Source organism: Pinus tabuliformis, chromosome 3_1, assembly GCF_031772625.1.
Source record: "Pinus tabuliformis cultivar Carrire ecotype Pingquan chromosome 3_1, CPIR1, whole genome shotgun sequence".
Lineage (NCBI taxonomy): Eukaryota > Viridiplantae > Streptophyta > Pinopsida > Pinales > Pinaceae > Pinus > Pinus tabuliformis.
Window position 1 is genome coordinate 489,733,203 of NC_142301.1, and position 21,195 is coordinate 489,754,397.

The following is a 21,195-nucleotide window of genomic DNA, read 5'->3' on the forward strand; positions in this document are numbered from 1 at the left end:
TTGCATTGGCAATTGACTTGCTCCATTGTCCTCTTGGTAAACTTCCTTTACCATTGGTAATGATGGAAAATATTTAACATTATGTGATTCTGTATGGACAACACAAATATCAATATCTTTTTCATCTTGCATCCTTAACATTTCTCCTTGTTCACTTAGATTGCTAATAATTTCTATTTTAAAGTTATAAAGAAAATTTCCAAGTTTAGCTTCACTTACTGATCTTGATGTTGATTTACTTACCCTTTCCCTTCATCTTGATATGTTTTTGAATGTTTCACAAATTTATTCAAATGATATTTGGTATACATCACCTCCACTCATGAGATCAAGGAGATCAATCCACTCATGCCTAATTTTTCTAAGTAAGAGGGTTTTCAGTGTGTCAGATTCTAAATGATGTAGTTTTGCCCTGTTCACATTATACGTGAATCTCTCTGTTAGATCCTCTAGACTCTCATATTCTTTTTGATTCATTCTAAAGATTTCTTCTTTAAGATCATTATCTTTAATTTTTCTAGAATACATTTTTCATATCATTCCATGATCTTATTGAATTAGTCCCTTAACTCATGAACCATTTAAGAGCTCTATCCTTCAATGTTGCTGAAAACAATCTCAGTTTTTGAGTTTTTAATAAGTAACAATAAGGTCTACAAATAATTTCAAAATAAAAGAGAAAGGTTTCTGTATCCTCTGACCTTTGACCATGAAATTTTTGAAGAAAAGATGGAGGGATGTTCTTCATGTGCACACTACCATTAGTATCTTGAATAGGAAATCTAAGAGGATCTTCCTCATTGTCATCACCTCCATCCATTTATTCTACATTATTTTCCATATCTTCTTCTTCTACCTACAAAAGTGAATGGTGACGTGGCTCTTACTACACCACGTGATCAAATGGGGGGGGGGGGGGGGGGGGTTGTTGGTGTTGGATGTTTTTTTTGTTTTTACGATTGAATGAAAACACTAATGAAATGCACTTTTCTATTTTAGAAATGAAATATGCCTAATGAAAAATTTTTATTTTTTCAAAAAGTCAAAAGAAATGAATCAACTAGGGAAGAAAACAATGCATACTTTGAAACCTCCCCGGCAACGACACCAAAAAGTGACGAGCCTCGGTATTGCAGCAAGAATGTTGCAACTCCCAAGTCTACTGATTTTTAATTATAAACCTGGGTTTCATACAAACATAAGAGGTATCGGCACTATATGTGCATCATACAATGTGTCCTTCTTTTGTTGTCATGATGTAATGGAGTGCATATACTAAAATCAAACTTTAAACTAATTGCAAAAAAGGAACTGAAATGGAAACCCTAACCTATTGTAAGAAATAAAGTACAAGGAATGAAACATATTCTAATTGCATATAGATCATGAACTATAAGTAAAAGAAACCTAAATTAACCCTATTTTTCATATGTGATGATTTAAACTAACTGAGCATAGAATTGGATCTAGAGTGTGCTAACTGTTATGTGCATGAATAAATATAAAATAACTTTTTCCTTTTTATATTTTTTCTTGAAAAATGTAAATGCTAATCTTGTGTGGTTATTTTGAAAGGGAGCCATGTGTGGAGGAAAAGGATTACAATGGTTTAGATGGATTGGAGGGCAAGTAGGGGCCTAATCCTAGCTTTTAGTGATGAATTCTCTCAATTTAGGCTCAAAAAAGGCCACTGCAGGTTTTCCTATAAGATGTCTACAAGATCGCTTGCTTTATTACAAAAAATAGGCCAAAATCTTAGGAAGTGGTCTACAAAGTGGAATGGAGATGGGAAAAGGTGGATAATGGAATAATAAGGAATGGAGGTGGTGGACGCTACCCAGAACTCAAGAAAGGGCTTCAAGATGGGTAGATTTGCTCAATGGAAATGGAATTTTTTGCTTTGGCGACATGGATGGATGAGGCTTTGATGAGGTGAACAAGATGAGGTCTCCCTACAATGTAGAATCTCCCAAAACAAAAAAATTATCTTTTGCATCTATCCGCAAATTCACCTATACATGGGAAAGATTTATTAAATAATGGAAAATTAGTAGTCTAAAAATAATAAATTTGAGAACTAGTGAGCTAGTAAATCGATCAAATTCCTAACCTAATCAAGTGAAAATTAAATCGAGTCAATTTTTTTATTAACTAGAATGTTTTTGTGATCTAATATAAGTGGAATCAACTTGATTGAAGCTCGTTGGCTTGCTCTAAAAAATGGCAGAAAATTACTAGTCTAAAATCTAGAAATTCGAGAACTAGTGAGCTAGTAAATCTATCAAATTCCTAACCTAATCAAGTGAAAATGAAATGGGGAAAATTTTGTTATTAAATATAATTCTTTTGAGATATAATTCAAGTGGAACCAACTCGATTGAATCTCATTACCATGCTCTAAAAAATATCATAAATTTATTGTTCTTTGCCACAAAGGAGTTCCAGAAATCTAGATTTGGGAATAAGAAAGCTAATCCAAGTAGCTCAATGATCACTATGACCTTCCAAATCTTTTCCAAGGATGAAATTATGCTTTTGATCCTTCAAAATATCTTACATCAACCATTTAACCCAATCCTACAACAAGAAATCATTAATACTAAACGCAGAAATAGAAATAAATAAAAACAAGAGATGCATGTGAATAAGAAGTGATACGAAGAAAATAAAATGATAAAAAAGAGCTCTGAGGCAACTAGAATGGCCAAGCCTAAGGAAAATTAGAGACCTCTGGTGGAGAAAAATATTTAGAAGTTGAACATGACACCAATATTCATTATTTGCATCAATACAATTACAACCCTTCAAGAAAATGCAATGGAGCTACAAAAATACAAGTTCTCTCCACAAGAAGACATGAAAATCTATCCCTAGATGAAAATTTGACTTGGTACTTATACGAAGTTATTAGGAATAATTTCCCATGAAAATAGGAAGCTTTCCCCACCAAAATACCCTGATAAGTGGATTTGGTTCCCAATACTAGGAACCCACATTAAATGGCAAGGAACACATTCCTAGATTTTCTCAATCATTGGAGTTCTACAATTTGTGCCATAATTCCATAATATATTGTTTATATATTATTTAATATTATATTATGGAATTCACACATACACATTCTTTGTCATGTTTTTAGAGTTGAATACCCTTCCTAATTTCCCTATGATACCCCTTAATTCAACTTCCTTTCCTTCCCATACCACTCGTCAATGCACACATCCACATTCTTTGTCATGTTGTTAGAGTTGAATACCCTTCCTAATTTCCCTATGATACCCCTTAATTCAACTTCCTTTCCTTCCCAGAAAAATTCAAGAAAAGTTCTTTAAAATTAAAAGCGATCAAACCCAAATATTGTAACCATTGGACTCCTAGTACAAAATCATCACTGCATATTGGAATGGAAAGCATTGGACTATTCAATACATATTCTCCCATGGATAGCTTGATATTATGGCACTTTGTAGAGAAATTTATGGTTCCTTCACTTGAAACCATCACTTGACACTTTGGTGCTAGATATAGGAAGCAATTTAATTCCTTGGCTATCTTATAATGAATTAAATTATGGGTACTATCTGAATCAATCAACACTATTACCATTTTCTTCTTCATATGTCCTTCTATATTGAGAGTTTGAGGAGTGGTAATTCCTGTCAATGCATTACAAGATATGTCTAGATTCATTTCTTCTTTCTCTGGGGTTGTTTCTTGGTGCATATCCTCATCTTTTGATGATTCTTGTTCATTTTACTCCTCCTCTTCCCAATCTGTGTAAATTAATTTTTTCTTAGTACACTTATGACCTTTAGTGTATTTTCGATGACAACTGTAACATATCCCGTTTGATATTTTGTATTCCAATTATTGTGGTGTCAACCTTCTAGGTTGTGGAAATGTAGGAGGAACAACACTCTTTATAATTGTGAGTGGTAGGATTCCTTGTTGCCATAATTTTTCTTCAAATTTTTCTTGCCAACCTGAAAGCCTTCTCCAATGAATAAGGTGCCCAAAGGAAAACATCATGTTAAATGTTGTCCTTGAAAGTCCCTATGAAGACATCAATCATATTCTTCTCTACAATATCATTTACCTTTATATTCAATTTTCGGCTCAAATGGATTTTAATTTTAGCTTCTAAATCTTCGTAGAAAAAAATTATAGTGAAAATTCCACGATGACTTGTTTGAAGTAATAAAAACCTAGAATCCAAAGCTCGGATACCAAATGTGATGAAACTATCTTATAAAATAGAAGAAGAGATAGATCAACAACTTCCAAATAAGCCTCTTTGAAGGGGAAAACTCCTTTACATTACACAAATGAATAATTATTGGATGATACAAATGACAAGACCTCCTTTCTATATATAGGAGTCTAAGGGGTCGCAATATAATTAGAACTGAAATACAATAATATTGTAAGGGCACAACAATAACAATAGTGGGCTTCTATGGCCACAACAATAACAATATGGGGACTACATGGACACAAAAATACAATAAAGGGGTTTCACTAATAACAATAAGGGGCCACACTAGTAGTATAGGCACCTAACAAGTAGGCATAGTCTGAGTACTTGAGTATTGGTGAAAAGAAAAAGTAAAGCGGTGCCATACCCACCTATGAGTGGTTGAAAAACTACCACTGGGATAGGGGCGCAACAGTTGGTATCAGAGCCCATTTTGTTGCGAGTGGGATTTAATTGAAGAAGAAGTAGGAATACGAAAGGCAATGGTGTAAATTGGTATTGAAGCATGAATATTGTTTAGTTGGTTGTAGTGTGACATTAGGGAGTTTGATAGGGGCAGATTCCAAGGCCAAAATTGAACAAGATAGTGTATGGTCATAACACGTTCTAAGGAAAAACTAATGGCAAACAATGCTAGAAGAACCTCATGTTATAGGTGAATCTAGCATGAACCTCGTGACAATTTTTATGGATAAAGTGTTGGACCATATGGATGAGATGTCTTCAGACATGGACTCATTGAGATCCGAGAATGCAGAACTTGGGGATAAATTCACGAAGCTAGAAGAGGATCATGAGAACCTCAAATTACGATATGAGTACAGTGATTTGAAGTATGGGAAAGCAAAGAAAGAAGTCAATAACTTTGAAGCTACGAAAGATCAAGGTTTGGATGAGATCACAAAGCTGCAGAAAAGTCTTGATGATGCTCGAAACTAGATTTCTATCTGGAAGAAGGTGATTGGGTAGGGACTAGTTGGAGGGACCGCTCATGTGAAAGTAAAGGAACTTGATCCTTATGATGGGATGTGGAGTGCAAAGTCACTTAGTAATTTCGTATGTGATGTGTCTAAATACGTAGAATTCTTAGGGATTCCTGATGAAGAAGTCATGAAATGCAGATGATATTTCTACTTGGGAAGATATGAAGAAACTTTTGTAGACTCACTTTAGCCCATAACATGAGGCTTGGGATGTGAGGACAAATATCAAGTATGTTAAGCAAAGAAAATGTCTACAGGCATATCAATGAGATTACTCGAGTGCAATCTTGGAGTTACCTAATATAGCGAAAAGGGACAAGGTTTTCAATTTCATTATAGGGTTGAAACCTTGGCCACACAATGAGTTGAAGAGGAAAAATATTAACACACTAGAAGAAGCATGTGTTGTAGTTGATAGGCTAATAGAACATTATGATGAGGGGACTGAAGAGAAGAAAAATAAGTCTGATAAATCGAAAGAAAATACTGCAAAGGTGGAACATTCGAGATCCAGTGGCAAGTCAAAGATGAAGAAACCTATGAAATGTTGGTTGTGTGGAGAGGACCACATGATGAAGAACTATCCTTCAAGACGGGTAGTGGCAACAACAACAAAAGCCAATGTGAAGAAGAAAGAGGAACCAATAATTAGGATGATGAAGATATTAGGTGTTGCAACAACAATGGAGGCTATCCTAAGGCACAATCCTGAAATGAACAAATTGGAGTATGTGGACATGAAGGTTGGGCAAGGAACTTTACTCACTATGGTGGAGAGTGTTGCGACCCATAACTTCATCCGAGAGGAAGCTATAAGGAAAGTTGGCTTGAATTTTTCACCAACCCAAGCTCATCTTAAATCAGTGAACTTTCCACTGGATTAGGTCATTGGAATTGCAAAGAATGTGGATGTGTGCATTGACGAGTGGTATGGGAAGATCGACTTCATAATAGTGCGGATGGATGACTATGAACCAGTTCTAGGGATGGAATTCATGAAGCAATATGAAGCTATGATGGTGCCACATATGAATAAGATATATATTTACGATGGACGGGAGGATGAACCATTGGTGGTACCGACCATGGAAACTATGACAGCTAGGTGTAAACTGGCACTAATGAATGTGGAGGACATCAAGCAGGATGAATAAATCTATGAGAGGTTATCCATGATAGAGACAAAACTCATGGAGCAGGCACATATTATGAGGGAATTATTTGACAGTATCCTCGATTTGATAGGAATGTTGGAGGCAATAGAGGGAAATAGAGATGCGAGACCAAAGACTCAAGAAGAGAGACGGGAAGAATACATGTAGAGATTGGAAGAGGAAGATCTTAATAGATGAATTGAGTTGCTAGAGAAGGAGGATTGACAACCTTCGACTTTCCCATTGATCCAAATTTAAATAGGAAGATAAAAAATTAAATATATAACTATAAATACAAAGTTGTAGTATAAATAACACTTCATTTACTTAATATCAAATACTGAAATATTTACAAATAGGCTGGAAAGAAGACTGGCTCGAGCGATGGTAACTTATATCTGAGAAGAGATGTGGTGGCTAGATGCCTATGAACTATATAATGAGGCTCAAGGGCCTATTTATTATTGAAAAGCATGAGAAAACCATAAAAAACCAAAACCCTAACCATAGGAGATATAACACCAAGAGTTTGTGGGCCCCGTTGGGGTTAGTTGGGTAGCCAACTTCCTGGGGTCATAACTTGGTCATATTATCTCTGTTTGGCACATACAATACCTTGTTGGAAAGGTCTGTATGAGTACTACTCATTTTTTCTAGGGACAAGATTGCAGCTGACCTCAAAATAACATTGTTTAGGGGGTCAAAATGGCTCTATAATCTCATGACCTAAAAAACTACTAAAAATAACAAATGATGAAATAAATTAGGAAGCAAAAGAAAGTAACAAGAGATCTAGGTGGGATAGGTCAGTGGCCACCAATATCCACCTAGATCACCCATCCCTTCCCTCTTTCTAAACTAGCATGGAGATGAGGCTCATTGACTTTTACTCTTGGTAGTTAGTCCTCTCTTTAACATGATGGGAAGACACTTGGGGCGAGATGGATGTGTTTGGCAGAAGGATGCAATGGAAGTCATGAAGTTGTGAGATGCATGCATTCTTGTGGAGGAGATGTTATAGTTGGATCAGCTACCCAACTAATAGCCATCACAGGGGGGCCCATCACATGATTTTCTTGCAAAGTTACAAGAGATTTGGACATGGAGTAGGTCATGAGGTGAGTTATCTGGTTCGCGATATATGGATATATGTCTTAGAATTGGAGGCTTCTCAGATGGTGTTTTCAAGGACGACAACTTTTTTAGAGTGCTGTGGGATGTTGGGGCCTCGAGTTGCCAAGCACCCGAGAGAGTAAAAAAATTGATGATCGTGGTTAAAGGCATGCATGCACGCTTGAGATGGGTAACTCGTGCCTGTGTTCGGTTGAAGGTGACTCACGTTGAAGGCGATGGGTGGGCATGGATGTTGTAGTGGCCATGGTGGGCGAGCGCTGGCAAGTCACTAGGTAGAGATGTGTTGGGTGATCCGAGTTGGGTGCATCGAGTGACCCAAGTTGGGCGCTTGGGTGGGCGAGCGCCTGGGCAGTCAAAGGGTTGAATTGTATGACAAGATGAGCATATGGGTTGTGATGGTGGACGACTAAGTCATGTGAAGTGCGACAAATAGGAAACATGGCATGGGCATGGGCATGTCGGTGGGTAGAATGGGTGACCTAACCCGCGACCCACTCAAGCATCAGAACAGTGACATGTTATGTGGAAGGTTGATCGACTCACATAGGAGAGTCGACCTATGTTGGAAGGTGAATGAAGATACGCGTCATACGTGGCAAAGGTCCATACGATGTTGTATAAATAAGAGATTGTCGAAGAGGCATAAAAGCCTCAACCAAGCAAGAAAACGTAAATTATAGAGGAAATCGTGAGTAAGAAAGGTAAGGTGAAGGTGCACAGACAAGGTGCAGGGTGCAAGACACGACATTACCAAAATTCTGATGTCTAGGGTTCCTTGAGCATGGGTATTGCAGGGTGGATAGGCATAGACTTGGGTGGGGGTCACCGTGACATACCAACAAGTCATACAAACCCGAGGTCATCATATATAAGTGCTATAGGATGAATAGTAGCACCGGAAGGGTGACACAACAATGTTGGATAGGCTGAATAGTAGAAATGGTAAGGTGGCACGAAAATTTTGGGAAGGTTGAATTCTTGTGCTGGATAGGTGGAATGGTAGCCGTGGATGGGTAGCAGGGTACTGGTGGAGCTGAATGAAAGTAGGGTTGAATGATAGGCTAGGAAAATTAGAACGATGAAGATGGTTAAAGTTGAACAATGAAGTTGGGCGAAGGTGAATGATGAAGCTAAAAAAGGCTTAATGATAAGATGGGTGAGGCTGAACAGTGAAGTCGGGTAAGGTTAAACAACGAGTTGGTGGGTTTTCCCGATGGGTGCACGATTTGGGCGGAAGTGTGCAAGGTGAAATTTTTAAGGCTCCATGAATTGAACAATTATTTTTACAATTGAATTACAGAATTTAATTATATTGGGTAAACTCAATATGATATATGTGTTATGTGAAGTTTTATTTCCACTTCCATTAAATATAAACTAATTAAAGATAATTGAATGTTTTTCGCTCCATAATAATGTGTGATAAAATTGGTCAGGTGTTCAAGTAGGTGTAGTCTGAGTACTTGAGTATTGATGAAAAGAAAAAGTACGGTAGTGTCGCACACACTTATGAGTGGTTTAAAGACTACCACTGGGATATGGGAGTGACAGCGGGAGTGAAAAGGGAGAGATGGATATAAACTGAAGGAGATGGGAGAAGAGGAATGAACAAAGAGAGGGAGAGGTGTGAGAGAGGTAGAGAAAGTTAAGAGAGGGAGAGGGAGACACAAAGATGTATGGGAGAGAGAGATAAGGAGAGATAGACGAAGAGAGGGAGAGATATAGTGAGATGATTAGAGGGTGAGGAGTGAGAGAAAGAGATAGAGAGATGGGGGAAGAGAGAGGGATGTAGGAGAGAAAAGGATAGAGGGGAAGGAAGAGAGAGAGGACTTAAGAGAGAGGATGTAAGAGGGAGGGATAGAGAGATGGAGTTGGAGGGCAAGAGAGGGAGGGAAGAAGAAATACATAGAGAGTGGGAAGTGGAGAGAGAGAGGGAGAGATATAGTGAGATGATTAGAGGGTGGGGAGTGAGAGAAAGACATAGAGAGATGGTGGAAGAGAGAGGGAGGTAGGAGAGAAAAGGATAGAGGGGAAGGAAGAGAGAGAGGGCTTAAGAGAGAGGATGTAAGAGGGAGGGATAGAGAGATGGAGTTGGAAGGTGAGATAGGGAGGGAAGAAGAAATACATAGAGAGTGGGAAGTGGAGAGAGAGAGGGAGTGACAAGGGAGAAATGGAGAGAGTGTGTGTATGTTTAGGGATGAGATAAAAAGACAAATAATGAGAGATGGAGAGAAGGGGGGAGAGAAAGAGAGAGAAGGAAATAGGGAGGTATATATTAACATAGTAGGAGAGAGAGAAGGAGATAGAGAGAGAGAGAGTTGTGGGGGAAGAGAGAGGATTGGAGGGAAAGGGGAGAGAGGGAGAAAGAGTATTGGAAGGAAAAGAGAGAGAGGGGGGGTGAGAGAGAGAGAAAGTGATGGGGGAAGAGAGAGGGAGGAGGAGAGAAAATGAGAGAGAGGAAGGATGAGAGAGAGGAGGCGAGAGGGAAGGAGAGAGGAGGAGAGAGGGAGGAATAAAGAGAGGGAGTTGGAGGGGTAGAGAGGGAGGGAAAAAGAAAGACATAGAGTGAGAAGTGGAGTGAGATAGGCAGAGAAAAGGGAGATATGGGGAGATACTGTGTATGTTTGCGGGTGAGATAAAGAGACCAATAAGGATATATTGAGAGAATGGTGGAGAGAAGGAGAGAGGGAGGTATATTGTAACAAATTTTTAGAGCGAAGAGAGAGATAGAGAGAGAAGTGGGAGAGAAATGGAGAGAGAGGATATGACAGAGTGGAGAGAGGGATGGAAAGAGAGATAAAGTTGGAGGGGGAGAGAGAGGTAGGTAAGAAGAAACACATAGAGAGGTAAAGGTGGAGAGAGAGAGAGAAGGGGAGGAGAGGGAGAGAGAGAGGAGGAGGGAGGGATATATATATATATAGATTAGAGAAACATATTGTATGTTCTGGGGGTGATATAGAGAGATAGAGGGAGATAGAGATATTGATGGAAGGTAAAGGGAGGGAAGAAGAGAGATATGGAGAGAGGTAGGGAGGGACAAAGATATTTATAGATATGGAGTGAGAGAGTGTGTGTGTTTGGGGGGGTGAGATAGAGAAAGAAAGAACAAGAGATGGAGGGATATATATATATGGTTTCTTGCACTACCCACTAGCGTTACCAAGTCATATAAAAGTTCATAATGTATTTCATATCTCATTGTTGATATGCTATGTAGATGACCCTAGACATATGCTTCATTGGTAGGATATTCAAGTAATGTTTTAAATATTTAATTTGATCTTTAATGTAATGGTTTTCATGTATTAATTCAAGTATGGTTGTTGTAACATGTTGAACTTGAGGGAGAGTTCCTAGTAGAACCTTAGTGCATCCTCAAACATAGGGAAATAATGCTACAGAGGTAAGCCATCACCCACATTAACATGCAATGGCAGTATTTTAGCCTCGAAGAGGACACATGGGAGGATGAAAGTTTCATGCTAGAAGCTTACCCTGGCTTGTTGGAAAGGTAAAATAACATCGAGCACAATGTTTCTCTCCAAGAGGGGAAGATGTAAAACCCTTGGTAATAGTAACTATCAATCTAGGTATTTACGTTTACTTTGTGAAAAACTATAAAGAATCTATGGAATAAACCATGAGAATTTTGATTAGTGAAATTAACTACAGGTTTATTTTATAGACATATGAAAATTTAAAAAGAAAAAGAAAAATAACACACAAATAGGTACCTTGGAACTCACACAAAGAAAACCAAGATAAAGCTTTTACCAGACATTTACAAACTCAGTTATTCTTCTCTTCTTAGAGATAAAAGAAAATCTCAAAGGGAAAGTAAGAGGTTAGCCAAAAAGAGATTAGAGGCATTTAGGAGAAGATAACAAGCAGAACCCCTCCACAAAGCTGAATGATGGTAGGCATGACATTGGCTGAGGAACTTCTTGAGCTAGAGAGACAACTAGTGGAAGCCTCAAGCTCACTACATATTGTCCAAGCTAAACCGAGGAGGTTTGTTACCTGAGGAATTACCCTGTTGGGTCACTGATCTAAATTTCTTGGTATTAAGTGCTTGAGGAGAGAAAGGATGTAATCACCTTTCTCAAGGTTGGGAGGTTGGTTACCTTGTGGACTTCCAAATACCTAGTTAAATAGATAAGTATTTCATTTGATTATTCATTGTGTGTTTGCTGAAGAGACTGTATGTGTGATTAAAACAATAACTAGAATATTTTTGTATATAGGAAATACAAGCATATGAATTAGAAAGTGTATGACCATTTTTGTTTTAATTCGTTTATCAAATAAACAGTTGTATCATATATAAGCATTGAGGAAAGATGATTGGTAGCTAAAAAAAAATTGTTTCGAATTAAATTGTTGAGACATAGTCAAAGAGTTCGTAGGAATCAGGTTGAGTCTGATATCCGAGTTGGGAACTTACCACTGGATAATCTAGAACCTTTCAAATTAAAGTAAATGGACAGGGATAAATATCCTAGGGTAGGGGCGTTTTCCAAGTATAACCAGAACCCCATTATACTGGGTAATCATAGCTTTCTCCTAATAACAAATTAAAGATAAACATAAACTGATGTTGGTTCCCAGAATCTTAATATCAAAGTAATGAATATAATATTTTATATGCAACAGAGGAAAATATTCATAAACACAACATCGAATTAACAACAAAATGGTAGAAGAAGAAAGAACAATTTTTCAACAAACCCTTGAGAATGCAAATAAGATGTAATAATATTTAGATGACACAAATTGAACTATAATCTTTATACAAGATATAATAGAAATTAACACCAAGATGAATCGGCTCCATTTCATATAATATAGTTCCAATGCTTCAGATTTAAACTGGGTCACCAAGGATGAAATTTTGAGAATTCGTATCTAGAAAGTAAATTCTTAAGTTAAGACCAGTAGTTTTCCAATCTAAAATAGGTAACAAATACCCATATACACAACTATGATTTCATGCAATTCTCAAAAATAAAGAAAAATAGTGTCATGAATGTCCACTCGCTGATTTAATGCCAAATTCACCTAATGACTTGATTCTCAAGAAATCATATTAAAAACAAGAACCAGAACATGATTTTGTAGATAAACCCTGCATGAAGCGAAAAGAACTGAGAAAAGAAAAACATGGTAAGAAACAGATAAACCTAGGTGAGACTTGTTATTTGAGTCAGACTAAACTAACGAAATGGAAGCCATAGAATGGGGAAAATTTTGAACCAAACCTGCACCCAAAGCAACAGAGATTAGTACTAAGTTTTAAATAGCTTCTAGGAAAAAGAAAACCGTTAAAAATTTGACATTATCCATAGAATAATTGCTAAGGAAAGACACATTTAATTAGAATCTCTAAGCGCTCTGTATTAAACATAAAACCTCAGATTATAAGACTATGTCAATAACTATTATGAAGTGTCAAGGAATAAATGTAGAGATTGGTAGGAATGTTGACCACATGGACTAAAGAATGAGCAATCCAACCCTATTTTCCAAAGGAAACTTTGGTGTTGTGAACACCTATGGTTCATAGAGGAAACTCACCCCTAAAGTTAAAATTGTTAAAGAATTGCATTTAACTAGAAATGGATCACTTATAATTTGCAAACAGAGGTAGATTTACCAAGGAAGAAGCTGATTTTGTGGATTGAAAAAGAAATCTCGAAGCTGCCATGGCAAAGCACCACCTCAGAAACCCTATTGGCAGACGAGTGAATGAGAGTCCTGGCGCACAATGGATTAAGTTGGCTACTGTCACACGGAATCAGTCAAGAGTGCAGACACAACCGACCTTCCTAGAAGTCTAAGACATTCTAATGACAAACAAAACAAACTAGAGCTATCCTTATCTAAACATGCATTATGATATGAGAAATCAAGTGTTTCGTTCTTACCTTTGTCCAAACGCTGTTGTAGAAATCCAAGCTTTGTTGATCTGGATGAGCTCCTCCCTCTCTCCAAAACCTGCAATCACCAACAGTCAAACCATTAAATAGCACCTGATTATAACATAAAACAAAGCATATTCAACATGTAGACCAAGGAGTACATGAAATAACTCATAAACAACAAGTCATTGAGAAGAATGGACTAATTTGCATTAAAGGTAATCAAAAGGAACCATTACAACCTGAGCCTTGGTGTTGTGCAAGCTCCTTCCAGGGTCCACAAGAGTCTTCCTCTGCTTTGACAAAGCTCACCCACTTCCAAATAGAACAAGCAAAGATGGCAATCTCTCCTCACAAGTTTCTAAATGGGAGTCCTAATTCCTACAGCATTTACCCTTAGAAATCTATAGCTTTCAACCTCCCTCCTTCTGGCCCAATGCCTGTACTTATAGTGCTCAAGAGGAAGTTAATCAGGTCCACCATCAATGGGATAGTCCCCTCTTTGGATGGGATAGCTCCCCTATTGATGGGATAAGTTCCTCTTTGGTAGGAGTGCATGAACCATCTGGAGGCGCTCAATACACGTCGAACAACCTTCTAGAATGCTCTAGAAATAACCACAAGTGACTTTTTAAAGATGAAACTTGCGCATTTTAACCTTTTCAGGGGGACGCACCTGCACCTTTACATATAGAGCGTCCAAAGACGCAACTTTTGTGAACATTGGGTGCGTCCCCGCAGGTAAGGTTGAGAGAACCTGCGTCCCCAGAGATAAATACATTTAGAAAGACTTTCTCTCTTTTTGGAGTTTGACATGGAGAGCAGAGGCATAAGACTTGCTTAAGAGGGTAGTATGACTATTGATAGAGTCATCTCAACTGTAAATAGTCATGGTGCCATTTTTTAGTGTAACAGATTGCCCCCTAAAGTGAAAGCCTGGAATAGATTAGGGTTTTGTATTATCTAGGAAGGGTGAAGCGCTTTATCATTTCAAGGATTATCTCGTGGAGATCCTGGTCAGAACCTGCAATTTCCAACACAAAATACATGTATAAGATTATATCGTTACTGAGGTAGGCATTCCCATACTCAGATTAAAACTTTAACTAACAGACTAACTACTCTGATACTGGAATGATTTTGTAGTACATCATAATCATAGACTTTTGTAGACACAGTATGGACGCAGCCATCTGTTTATGATTAGTCTACTTAGATAATGAATACAAAACTCCTCGCAACCTGGATGGTAAAGACTCGATCCAGGGTCTTCATCCCTACTTCTCGAATTGGTACGATTCTAGCCATGCGAATAAATGAGTCGATGTCAAACATGGTAGAAACCACTTGATTACCAGTCGATGATGTAAACTGTTAACAAGCGTGAGAGAGACCACCAATAATATCAATGGTTCTCAAAGTACCCAATACAATCCACGAGATGTGAATGAATGAGTTGATGTCGAACATTTCATGGAATCCTTTGATCGAAAGTCAATGATGTAAACTGACGTCAAAAGCGAGAAACCTGCCATTGATGCGTGCAGACTTCAAGGTACTGCCGATTTCTAAGTCATCTCTCTAGATAATGTGCTGATGTCGATAGAAGGCGACCCGTTGCAGGCAAGCCCACAACATGAAATCATTGTTCAAGTTGAAGAAATGTTGCTGTAAGGACTGACTCAGGGATGGTCAAATGGATGACAAGTATTTTGCAGATTAAAGTTTTTGCTTGCAGACCTCTTGAACACATAACGACACGACAGATGGCTTGGTGATAAACGACTCAAAGTTAATCCCCGGAACCCGGCTGAAGACTTCCAAAGTGGTTTGATCAATTGTGAGGTGAAGGATTTCCCAACCCAGGTGAATGAAAAGTGTCGTGTTCAAGAGTGGTAGTAAAGCTTCTTCTGAGACAAAAGGTAACAAATAGGCTCATTCTTCTCTCTTTTCCCCCACCATTTCTGGCAAGTACCTCTTTATTTTTAACAAGCTTGAGGAGGATAACATATGCTTGATTATAAGCTCATCCATCGGATGAGTCCAACCTAGTTTTGATTCGAACCCTAGGAAGGAGTGGTTCATTCCTGTTTGTAATTGAATAGGTCCTTTACTGTGAAATGTTTAACGAGCCAAGTATAGGAGAAACTCGGCGTTTTTCAATTTTAGAGAGTCTGAAAAACTTAAGAAGACTCCAAGTTGAACTTTTTCGTAGATTTGTGTCCCTCAAGCCCGAAAAAGTATAAAATAATACCTGGGGGAACCACTTGATCTTGCGACCAAGGAGTACTTTCATAATTAGAGTCACTGACCTGAAAAGTAAAAAGCGATCAAAGACACGTCGTTTTATTTCCGTATCGAGTTTGAAACGACAAAAACCCGGCAATCTTTTCCTGATTTTACAGTCAGAAAAGAGCTATAAGGGGACCGTCTTTTAATTCCGTTTTAACGAGTGTAAAAGAAACGCTCGGCAATCTTTTCATTTTTTAGGAGTCAGAAAAGGGCTTAAAAGATGACTCTGATATTTTGGTTTGTGAAAAATGACAATTTTCCCTCTAAGTCCCTTTGTCCTGCACAAAAGCGACACATTACTCATACCTATTTGAGATAGGAAAAAATACATCGAAAAACATCTTTCCATGGTAAAAAATGAACAAATTCATCCAAAAAACCTATAAAAATACTTTTTACCATGTCATTTTTACCGTTTGACTGTTGAGGTTGAAAAAGGAGCTTTTGACAAGAAACTTCCCGTGGTTGCTGTGGAAAATCCGACCGTCAGAATCGAACGCCATCTCTTCCAGGTATTTTACAACATCCTACTCTTCAATTTCATCCGATTAAAGTTGATTTTTAGGTTTTAGTTTTGTTTTTTGGGGGGGTTTAGGTTTTAGAATGCGCCACTCGGTGGACGCAGGTGCCCTTCGGGTGACCTGCGTCCCCCGACTTTTTCCTATACAGGAAAATGGTCGGGGGACGCAGCCCACCTTAAGGCCAGCTGCGTCCGGACGCCCTGTGTTGTAAACGCGGGGTGCGTCCTCCGTGAAAGGCAGATTTTAAAACCCCAATCTCCACAAATAACCAGTCAAATTTCCCCAAATCAATTCCAATCATTGTTTCTTGGTGTGTAGGGCACTCACCATGTTGGATTGGAGAGAAAGAGAGCATGAAGACGTTGATTTAGCTGCAATTGAACATCAACCTTCCATTGATGCCCTAAAAGAATGCGGGCTATATAAATACTGGGCCATACCTGGCATGAGGGCTCAGGTAAGATTCTTAGAATGGCTGGTTGAGAGATGGAACGTTCAAGAACAGTGCTTTTACATAGGAGGGCACCAGCTCGAGATAGAGCCCTCGGATTTATACTTTCTCACTGGCTTGCCAAACAGAGGCGAGCAACTCAATCTAGCCGGGACTAGGCCGGGTGGCCAATCCCTTGATAGTCTCCGGGAAGATTGGTGCACACCTGGTGCACACCATTCGAAAGGCATAGAGATCAAACACATCTCTCTGCGCAAACTCAAAGTCATTACGTTCACGGTTACCAGAATTTGCGGCGCGGCCGCTTTACACATTGCTTTTGGGTCCCAAATGCGGATGGCAATTGACTGTTACCAAGGCACCATTTTCAACTGGTGTGATGCTGTGTCGGCTAATATGAAGAGCCAACTGACTAAGGCAAAGAACGGACGACTGAAGACTTTTGGATATGGGCCTTTAGTCATGAGCTTTGCCTTAGAGAGAGTTCCGATGCTGATCCCTCAGCAACTCACTGTTGATATCTTGGGTCCTCGGGAGCCAAAGCTGGTACGATGGGTTGTGGTGATGGCCCGGCATCCTGATGAGGGCGCGGCAGTTGTTCGATTTTCTGACAGTTACTTTCACTGGTTGGAGGACCAGGTTTTCTCGATCTAGGACTTCCCGTATGCCGGAGTAGATTTTTGAGGTGATCCGGACATGGTTCTTCCACAGGGAGAACAATGGGATGACAGAGGTACTTTATTTTTCACAAGTTTTCAAATTATGCATTTTTTGTTTTTTATATATATCGTCTCAAAATTGACAGTAAAATTTTCAAAATGCAGATGTTGGTCCACAGCGCCCAGCCAACCTCCGGCCTTTTGAGAGAAGACATCCAGTTGCACCGGTACCGGCCCCACAGGACGCGGCGGCTACAGAGGTACTAGCTGAGTTGGAGCATGATCTAGAGCGTCTGACGGCGGATCTGCCTGAGACTACTATGGATGATATTCCTATTAGGCTACAACGCTATGTAGTCGCGGTCCCTAGATCGTTTAGGAGATTTTTGCGTAAGGTAGCCCATGCAGTGGTGTCGTATAGGGAGCACCACCAGTGATTGGCTAGTCACTTTGTAGACACATGTGACATTTTTGACTTTTTTGTACTCTATCATTTTGCCGATCATAAGGTGTTTTTCAACCTATGATCGAAGACGATGTATATTTTTTGACACACTCCTATCTATATATATATCACTATTACCGGCTTATCTTGTTTAACATGTATGATGAAATGTTTTTAAATTTACTTGCATGATTATCGTAAATGTCTGTCCAACACTCGAGAAGCAATTGCATCTGCTAATGTATTTAAGGACCTTGGAATATGCTGATATTCAATGTAATCAAATTCACGTTCCAAGAGACGCACTCTCAAAAAGAACCTTAATAACACAGGATTTCTAATGGCATAAACTCTATTAAGCTGTAATACAACAAGTTCAGAATCTAACCTCACTATCAAACGTCGAATTCCAAATGAAATAGATTCGGATAATAATTCAACCACTGCACTGTATTCTGCAATGTTGTTCGTTGTTTGACCGAGGCTTACCCCATGCATAGAAACTAACTCGTCAGAGGGTGAATAGATAACCCAAGCTGCGGAAGAGATATTCCGTGTACTACGACAAGCACCATCAGCAAATCCAATGTATGTTTGGAGAGGCGTCGACATCTGCAATATCAAGAGTAAAACCAAGATAAGCCAGAATAACGACGAAAAACACACTCACTAAGCTAAGCACACTGACTAACTAACAATCATACTAGCTAGAAAGAAAACCTAACCTAACTAAAAATTCTCCATACCCACCATTTAAGCATAATACCTCTTTAAGTAAAGTCCATTTCTGGGTTTACCCAAAGAGTCCCCATCAAAATCTACCAGCTCATAAGCCCCTTTTGCTAGCTTTCGCTTTACAATATAGGGTCCATGCCACATAGGAACAAATTTTCCAACACCTAGCTTATCGTTAGCTTGATCATATAAAAGCACTAGGTCTCCCTCCGAAAAACTTCGAGGGGTCACATTTCTATCATACTGAGCTTTCATTCGCTTTGCGTGAGTCTCGATTGCCAATGTGGCGTCACGTCGAGTCTCATCTAATTTAGCTAAGTACAATAAACGTTTCTCCTCTTCGGAAGTAGCTGGGAGTAATTCGACAGCCATTTGAAGTGATGGGATTTCGCATTCAATGGGTAACACAGCTTCCAAGCCATAAACTAGCTGGAAAGGAGTGAACCCTGTTGAGGTTTTCACTGAGGTTCGGTATGCCCATAGCGCCGAAAATAACATGTTGTGCCAATTCGACCGATGAATACCAATGGTTCGTCGGATCATGATAACCAGAACTTTGTTGATAGACTCAACCAAACCGTTGGCTTGCGGATAATAAGGAGTAGAGCTGTCGTGGCGCAAACCAAGCTGGCTTGTAAGCTCAGTCATCATGATGTTTCGAAAATGGCTCCCATGGTCAGTAATGATTGCTTGTGGGACACCAAACCTAGTTATACTATGATTGAATACGAAAACTGCAGCTGTTTTGCCGCTTGCGTCGAATGTAGGCATCGCCTCGGCCCATTTAGTGAAATAATCAACCGCGAGGATGATATACGCATGCCCCCCGGCCGAGTGAGGGTTACAAGTAATAAAGTCGATACCCCATTTGGCGAATGGACCAACGGCAATTATAGGGTGGAGAGGAGCAGGTGGTGCGCGCATCTTTCGATCAAACACTTGGCAGTTGTGGCACTTTCGGACTGCAATGATACAATCTTTAAACATAGATGGCCAGAAGTAACCAGCGCGCAACACCTTCTGAGCTGTGGCATACCCAGACATATGACCGCCACATGCTCCAGAGTGACAATCATTCAAAACTCTCTCAGCCTCTTCGTGAGTTAAACAACGTCGAAAAACTAAGTCTGCCCCCTGGCGATAAAGTGTATCTCCAATAATTTTGTATTGCTGGGATTGAAACCGAATTTTTCGATGTTCCGCCTTTGAAGCTTCAGGCCGAAAGGTTTGGGTTTGGAGATAGATGATTATATCCCCGTACCACGGATCTAAAGTACTGATAAGAAACAAAGATTCGTCCGCAATGGACTCCTCTGCCACAGTCTCTGTGTCAGTACGCGGGAAATCACACATCAATTCCGCAAAAACTAAGGATTTCTTAGACTTGGACTTCTCGAACTCCAAGTCGAACTCTTGCAGGATAACGATCCATTTAGAGTACTTGCCCCCTAGCAGTTGTTTTGTCAAAATGTAAATCATAGGGTTGCAATCCGAAATAACTGTAGTTTTACGGAGAAGAATGTAGTGACGAAAACGCTGGACAGCTTGAACGGCTGCCAGGGCCAATTTCTCCACATGCGAATATTTTAGCTCAGTGGGATTTAAGGTCCTACTGAGATAATATATCACATGCTCCGCTCCGAATTCATCTTCTTGAACTAACACCATTCCAATGGTGGAATGCGAAGCTGCGAGGTATAAGAAGTAGTCCTGGTTGTAGTTGGGAGGATGCAATAACGGTGCATGGGTCAACGCGTGTTTAAGTGCATCAAAATATTGTTGGGAAATCTCGTCCCAAAAGAATTGAACGTTCTGTTTCAACAACCGTGTAAAACCTTTAGTGACCTCGGTGGATGAATCGGCGTAAAAAGTTCGCTTTCCCTTGCAAACTTTGGAGTTGGCGCAAACTCGAAGGAGGAGGCAATTTGATGATAGCCTTGACTTTCGAGGGATCGACGCGAATGCCGGCTTTTGAAACAACAAATCCCAGCAATCGACCTGTTTCTATACAGAAAACACATTTGTGGGGATTCAACCGAATTCGATAATGCCTACACCTCATAAAGATTGCTCGTAAGTGGACAAGGTGATCAGCTCGATGTAATGAATGAGCAGGAAAATCATCGAGATACGGTTGCACAATGTGCTTGATGTCATGAAATGCGTAAGACATCGCCCGTTGAAAAGTGGCCCCGGCATTCTTAAGCCCAAAAGGTAATTTGCAATAAGCAAATGTCCCCCATGGACAAATGAATGTCGTTTTTGGTTGGTCGGCAGGTAGAATATTGATTTGATTATAGCCCGAAAAACCATCCATGAAGGAAAACATTTCACTTCCGGCACAATCATCAATAATTTGATCGATATAAGGCGTAGGATAGTTGTCTTTTGGACAAGCTCGATTGATATCCCTATAGTCGATACAGATTCTTATTGTTCCTTGTTTCTTGTTGACCGAACAATATTCGATACCCAATCCGTTAACGGGATCGGATAAATGAAACCTGCTTTCAACAACTTTTCGACTTCTGCTTTAATCGCAGCCGCTTTTCGAGGGTGAATCTGACGCAACCGTTGCCGGACGGGTTTAGCATCCGGGTAGGTCTTTATTTCATGAACAACAATGGCAGGATCGATTCCTGGCATTT